This window comes from Salvelinus namaycush, chromosome 34 (assembly GCF_016432855.1).
Source record: "Salvelinus namaycush isolate Seneca chromosome 34, SaNama_1.0, whole genome shotgun sequence".
In the NCBI taxonomy this organism is placed as follows: domain Eukaryota; kingdom Metazoa; phylum Chordata; class Actinopteri; order Salmoniformes; family Salmonidae; genus Salvelinus; species Salvelinus namaycush.
Window position 1 is genome coordinate 39,754,656 of NC_052340.1, and position 8,324 is coordinate 39,762,979.

At 50.4% G+C, this 8,324-nt stretch overlaps 1 pseudogene; it reads right to left on the reverse strand.

Moving 5' to 3' along the window:
• Positions 1 to 124: 124 nt before the first annotated feature.
• On the reverse strand, positions 125 to 7,342 carry LOC120028744 (annotated as a pseudogene).
• Between the last annotated feature and the right edge of the window lie 982 nt (positions 7,343 to 8,324).

Consider the following 8,324-nt stretch of genomic DNA (forward strand, 5'->3'; position numbering starts at 1 on the left):
TGTTTGCAGGAGATGTTGAGTTCTGTGTTTTTTGAGAACGACATGTACATTGTAATGTATTTTATCTCTCGTGACGGTATCGCCCCGTACGATACCAACAAAGAACATTCTATTTTTTCATGCTGTAATTGTCACACTCACTTTATCTAAAAGCGCTCAGTCAAGTTGTTTTCCTTTCTGGTGAAATGAATGAAGAAGGAAGGTCCAGTTTGGAGAAGATTAGAGAAAGGGAAGTGAGAGCTGACAGTAAGCTACGCTGAGGAAAAAGACTGAATGACTTGGCGAACGTTAGAGACGGACACATTAGCCTGGGTTGTCTCTTGTGGATGATTGTTAACATGATATTTGGAAAAGGCATAAGTCAGTTTGTTTCAGAATGCTCATCACAGAGGTGATGTGGGAACCCTGCTGTTTATAGCCTATTAGACCTGCAACATTGTCTTAGTAAACAGAGCCACTTATCCAAAGCTGTTTTGAAGGATTTACTCTGGTCACAATCTGTCCAAGGGTTAACATCAGGCCAAGATAGATCTACAATTCAACAGGGCTGGGAGAAAAACAAAATAAAATAATCATGTCCATTGTGCTTCTAGGCCGTACTGACATCCAACATTCTGTTATTCACCACCTGTGACATCTCCAAATGTGTAGAGGTTGCCGTGGGCGACTCCAAAGCACCCTGGGGGAGGGGCTTGCGATTGAGCATGGCTGTCAATCTTTTCCGGAACACCCTGCACAGGAACACATAGATCAGCGGGTCCAGACACACGTTAGTGGCACAGAGCCAGAGAGTGGTCTCCTTGGCAACGTAGAGCGCGTTCTGCGCCCAGCATTGGTTGGCTATTTTTCGCGTCTGGGTGAGAGTGTAGGGCACTCTGGCGAAATGAAAAGGGGCGAAACAAATGAAAAACACCACCACTACCACGAAGACTTTGGCCTTGGTCCTGCGGCTGGCCGCGTTGGAGCCACTACGCAAGGCTTTGTAGGACTCGTAGACTTTACGACTGATGAAGGTGTAACAAAACAGCATCAGAGCCAGTGTTCCCCAGAACACCACCTGGGAAGAAGAGGAGGAGGAAACTCAGTAAGGCACAATAATTTATTTTTAAACCACAAATAGGTGTATAAAGTGGCATTAAAAAAATCAAAAAGTTTAGACACTCGTGTTGGTTTGAAAGTTTAGTAACGTTTAACGTGTGGGCTAAGTCATTATTAAAATACACCAAACACTTATCAGCCAAAGCCTTCGTCAGGGTGGCAACATGTAATCAGTAAAAATGTATTGAACAACAGGGACAATATCTATAAATACTGCCCCTCGGTTAGCCAGGTTAACGTACTACCGCCAGGATACCATTCAGTGTAGCGATGCCGTCGACGTACAAGAATGTAGCCCGTACCTGGCAGAAGTAGTTGAAGCCCTCGTGCCACAGCATACCGGCCGGACCCTTCAGAGAGGTACACTTCAGCCGACCGCCAGAGAGCGACGGTGTACGGTCACTCAGAATGGCATTGGGCAGAGCCAGAGAAACCATCACAGCCCAGACGGCCACACTCAAAGCCTGTCCCACTCCGACCCTCTGGAGGGCGCACTTCCCAAAGGGCCTGACTATCTTGAGGTAACGGTCCAGGCTGATGAGCCCCAGGACAGGATGCTGATGTACATGTGGTGTAGAAGAGGACGGCAGAGTAGCGGCAGTAGAACGCACGCAGACGCAAGGAGCCCACGTCGGCGTCCGCGAGGACCTTCACCGGGATGGACAGAGTCATCAGCAGGTCTGCCACCACCTGTTGACAGACAGGCCGTCCACGTCAGTCGTCAGTCGTATTGTTAAACTATTCTTGACAGTCGAACTTAAATTTGGTTTATCACAGAAAATAAATGCTGGTTCCCTTACTACGTTCTTCAGGTAGACCACGAAGGTGGTGGTGCTACGGATGTTGAAGAAGATCCATGCAGCCAGGCAGTTGAGTACCAGCGCAAACAGGAAGAGGGCGCTGTAGAGACAGGGGAAGACCACCGCCGTCACCCTGGTGTCACGCACACACTTCAGAGACAGGTTTGATTGGCTGCCATTCATCCTCACGCCCAGCAGTACTATGGAGAGAAACACAATAAAATGATTGGATGAGTGGTAAACGGCAAGGCCTCTATTTCCCCATAGCAACACAACATGCATTCACCAATAAGAGAGGGAGAGAGAGAGCAACAGAGAGAAAAGAGTGAGAAAGAGAGAGAGAGAGAGACAACCACTCCATGGAAGCAGAACCTGAGACAGAGCTGCATTTCCTGACAAATGTAAAAAATAGAAAACAATTAGAAAGTGTCATTTCAATGACCTCTCTGATTAGGATAGGCTACCCGTCCTGTTGGGGGAAGACGCAGAGAGCTGTGGGTTGGCTGCGCCCTGCCTCCCTACACCTCCACCCGGACAGCTGGTCTGGCCTGTGGGTGATCTACGAGGGCCCCAGTTCCTACTCTGACCTGACCTACCTGGAGCTGCCTTAAGCTGGGGCCCGTCGGACGTGGCCTTCTCCTGTCTGTTTGAGTGTGGCACCAGCATGGCCTGTGATGAGATCTCCTAAAGCATCTTCACCCTCTACTAGCTCATTAACAACCTGCCACGCAACACAGCCACCCGGTAACACACAGCCACCCGGTAACACACAGCCACTCGGCAACACACAGCCACCCGGCAACACACAGCCACCCGGCAACACACAGCCACCCGGCAACACACAGCCACCCGGTAACACACAGCCACCCGGCAACACACAGCCACCCGGTAACACACAGCCACCCGGCAACACACAGCCACCCGGCAACACACAGCCACCCGGCAACACACAGCCACCCGGCAACACACAGCCACCCGGTAACACACAGCCATCCGGCACACCAGCCACCCGCACACACACCACCCGGCACAACCGCACGTAACACACAGCCACCCGGCAACACACAGCCACCCGGTAACACACAGCCACCCGGCAACACACAGCCACCCGGCAACACACAGCCACCCGGTAACACACAGCCACCCGGTAACAAACAGCCACCCGGTAACACACAGCTACCCGGTAACAAACAGCCACCCACTAACACAAAGCCACCCAGTAACAAACAGCCACCCGGCAACACACAGCCACCCAGTAACACACAGCCACCCGGGATCACACAGCCACCCGGTAACACACAGCCACCCACTAACACACAGCCAACACACAGCCACCCGGCAACACACAGCCACCCAGTAACACACAGCCACCCACTAACACACAGCCACCCGGCAACACACAGCCACCCAGTAACACACAGCCACCCGGGATCACACAGCCACCCGGCAACACACAGCCACCCGGCAACACACAGCCACCCACTAACATACAGCCACCCAGTAACAAACAGCCACCCGGCAACACACAGCCACCCAGTAACACACAGCCACCCGGTAACACACAGCCACCCGGTAACACACAGCCACCCACTAACACACAGCCACCCGGTAACACACAACCACCCACTAACACACAGCCACCCGGCAACACACAGCCACCCAGTAACACACAGCAACCCGGGATCACACAGCCACCCGGCAACACACAGCCACCCGGTAACACACAACCACCCACTAACACACAGCCACCTGGTAACACACAGCCACCCGGTAACACACAGCCACCCGGTAACACACAACCACCCACTAACACACAGCCACCCACTAACACACAGCCACCCGGTAACACACAACCACCCACTAACACACAGCCACCCGGCAACACACAGCCACCCGGTAACACACAACCACCCACTAACACACAGCCACCTGGTAACACACAGCCATCCGGTAACACACAGCCACCCGGTAACACACAGCCACCCGGTAACACACAACCACCCACTAACACACAGCCACCCGGTAACACACAACCACCCACTAACACACAGCCACCCGGTAACACACAGCCACCCGGTAACACACAGCCATCCGGTAACACACAGCCACCCGGTAACACACAACCACCCACTAACACACAGCCACCCACTTACACACAGCCACCCGGCAACACACAGCCACCCGGCAACACACAGCCACCCAGTAACACGCAGCCACCCGGCATCACACAGCCACCCGGTAACACACAGCCACCCGGTAACACACAACCACCCACTAACATACAGCCACCCGGTAACACACAGCAACCAACACACAGCCACCCGGCACCACACAGCCACCCGGCAACACACAGCCACCCGGCAACACACAGCCACCCAGTAACACGCAGCCACCCGGCATCACACAGCCACCCGGCAACACACAGCCACCGGCAAACAACAGCCACCCCGAAACACACAGCCACCTGGTACACACCATCCGGTACACACAGCCACCGTAACACACAACCACCCACTAACACACAGCCACCCGGTAACACACAGCCATCCGGTAACACACAGCCACCCACTAACACACAGCCACCCGGTAACACACAACCACCCACTAACACACAGCCACCCGGTAACACACAGCCACCCGGTAACACACAGCCTCCGTAACACACAGCCACCCGTTAACACACAACCACCCACTAACACACAGCCACCCACTAACACACAACCACCCACTAACACACAGCCACCCGGCAACACACAGCCACCCGGCAACACACAGCCACCCGGCAACACACAGCCACCCGGTAACACACAGCCACCCGGTAACACACAACCACCCACTAACACACAGCCACCCGGTAACACACAGCCACCCGGTAACACACAACCACCCACTAACACACAGCCACCCACTAACACACAGCCACCCGGTAACACACAGCCACCCGGTAACACACAGCCACCCGGTAACACACAGCCACCCGGTAACACACAACCACCCACTAACACACAGCCACCCGTTAACACACAGCCACCCGGTAACACACAGCCACCCGGTAACACACAGCCACCCGGCAACACACAGCCACCCGGCAACACACAGCCATCCGGTAACACACAGCCACCCGGTAACACACAACCACCCACTAACACACAACCACCCACTAACACACAGCCACCCGGTAACACACAACCACCCACTAACACACAGCCACCCGGTAACACACAGCCACCCGGCAACACACAGCCATCCGGTAACACACAGCCACCCGGTAACACACAACCACCCACTAACACACAGCCATCCGGTAACACACAGCCACCCGGTAACACACAACCACCCACTAACACACAGCCACCCGGTAACACACAGCCCCCCGGCAACAGGAAATGTGAATTATAATTCATGGACAATTTTTGTAAGGGTTGATACATTTTTTTGTAAGGAAAAATCAAGTCTGACATTTCTAAGTAGAAATTAGAAACTTCAGAAGCCTTTTTTTAAACCTCAAATACACTACAACTTTAAATGGTCATGCATTGCAAGAAAGTTCTCCTGTGACAGAGTGATCAAATTAAGATCCTACATTTTGTAAAGCTCTGTTGAAATGGAGTAATTTCTGGATTGCTGTAATTGGACATGAACACCACTAGATGGTCCACAAACATACCTTTGAACCTTTATCAAACCAACCAATCTTCCCCTTCAGTATTTGTGTACAGATTGATATTTGCATGTGTGCATGAGCTGTGCATGAGATGTGTGCATGAGCTGTGTGTGTCGTGTGTGCAAGAGCTGTGTGTGTCGCGTGTGCATGAGCTGTGTGTGTCGCATGTGTATGAACTGTGTGTGTCGCGTGTGTATGAGCTGTGTGTGTTGTGTGTGCATGAGCTGTGTGTGTTGTGTGTGCATGAGCTGTGTATGAGCTGTGTGTGTCGCATGAGCGTGGTCTGTGTGCTGAGCTGTTGTGTCGCGTGTGCATGAGCTGTGTGTGTCGCTGTGCATGAGCTGTGTGTGTCGCGTGTGTATGAACTGTGTGTGTCGCGTGTGTATGAGCTGTGTGTGTTGTGTGTGCATGAGCTGTGTGTGTTGTGTGTGCATGAGCTGTGTATGAGCTGTGTGTGTCATGTGTGCATGAGCTGTGTGTGTCGTGTGTGCATGAGCTGTGTGTGTCGTGTGTGCATGAGCTGTGTGTGTCGCGTGTGCATGAGATGTGCTTTTGAACAACATGTACATTGTAAATGTATTTTATCTCTCGTGACGGTATCGCCCCATACGATACACACAAAGAACATTCTATTTTTTTCCTGCATGTAATTGTCACACTCACTTTATCTAAAAGCGCTCAGTCAAGTTGTTTTCCTTTCTGGTGAAATGAATGACGAAGGAAGGTTCAGTTTGGAGAAGATTAGAGAAAGGGAAGTGAGAGCTGACAGTAAGCTACGCTGAGGAAAAAGACTGAATGACTTGACGAACCGTCTCAAGTCAAACTTGTAACTTAGTCATCTTTTTTTTCCATCAACAAAAGTCTGTTTCTCGACCTTCCAGTGAGCCCATAATAAACTGTACACCAGTGTAGTCCTGTGTACTGAGCGATACAATATATACCGATGATAGACAGTACACGCACAGTGGCGGTCACTTCTTTACAACCTCCATCTGTCTGTCTGTCTCTGTATCCGCTTGCCTTGCCGCTTTACACAGGGAATCCAAACCAGTTTGGAATGACATTCAGTGCAGTAACAGGTGCTATGGCAACCAAGGCCCGTTTTCAAAGTTGGAACCATTTAGGGGTTTGTAAACTGATACTCAGAGGAGATGGAATCCCTTTCAAATCATGTTTCTACAACTTTATGAGAGATTTGAGTCAAATCCCCCCAAAAATACACTCAGTCCCAACATACATCTGAATTGTTTCAGTCTGGACAGCTCACACTGTGCTGTACTTTAGGACATTCATTGAAAAAGTAAATTGAGATTAAAAACATGCTTGAATGTGTCCTCGTCCCTGTGACAATTGTTATGCAGAATTGTTATTAAACACTGCCAAACATAAATGACGTTAAATGCATTAATGAACATGTCCTTACCCTCCTTTAATTGAAGCTTTGATTTTGAAGAAAGTCACTGGAACAGACAATATGATGAACAAAACTCAGAAGTCTTCGCTCTATATGAAGAAGTGAAATATCCCAATTCAGCTGTTTTCCTTAGAATCTTTCCACACCTACCAACAAAGCGGTATATTTGAGTGTACTGTACAGTAAGCATGTGATGCTCTTTTGTACGGGTGTTCTCTGTATAAAGCTCGTGCGGGGTTTTCTTGTCGCAATCCCAATAACTTTGTTGGTCTTACTCTGTGTGAATGAGCCTGTCCCTTCTCTCTTCCTGTTTAATTGTCCAATGAGAGGTTGGTGCCAGTGTACATCAGTTTCACTAGGTGGTGAGTGGCGATGCAGCAGGCAGGACTCACTGCCTGACCGGGCCGGAACCCATCCACTCCCCCTGGCCCAGTCCGCCCACCCCTTGCTCTTTAATGAGTTCAAACCCCCTTTGCAACCAGAAGAGCAAAGGGGCTGTGGTTGTGAGCACACAGTGTGGTTTTGAGCAAGAAAAAAAACATTTGTCTCTGCTGATTGCATGACAGTGTGCAGGACAGTGTGCCGGGCAGTGTGCAGGACAGTGTGCATGGCAGTGTGCATGACAGTGTGCATGGCAGTGTGCAGGACAGTGTGCATGGCAGTGTGCATGACAGTGTGCATGGCAGTGTGCAGGACAGTGTGCATGGCAGTGTGCAGGACAGTGTGCAGGGACAGTGTGCATGGCAGTGTGCATGACAGTGTGCATGGCAGTGTGCAGGACAGTGTGCATGGCAGTGTGCAGGACAGTGTGCAGGGACAGTGTGCATGGCAGTGTGCAGGACAGTGTGCATGACAGTGTGCAGGGACAGTGTGCAGGGACAGTGTGCAGGGCAGTGTGCAGGACAATGTGTTATTCTATATGTTTATGTGTGTCTTTGAGCTGGAGTGTTTGTTTTGTTGTGTTATCTCAAGAACACAGCATCATCCCGTGCTGCTTGCAGCTGATTCGTTGAGACAACCGTTGTGGGTGTAGAAGATCAAGCTGTATAATTTATATACATTTAAAATACATTTCTTTATGTAAGACGTCGCTGATAAAAGGCAGAGGCTTGCTGAAGCTTGAGGTTGTTACCACTGTCGTGTCAATGCTATTTTAATGCTTTACAGATTAGTGATAAAATATCTAACTTCCTGTGTAATGGGTTTATTTTCTAGGTCAGATTGTGTATGGGAACCAACAGTGAATGACCCAATTATTTCCTTCAAAAATACCCTAAAACTGTTTGTTGCAAAACCCGCATAACCACAACGAGAAAAGTTCCCTCAACCACTTTATGAAATAAAAAGT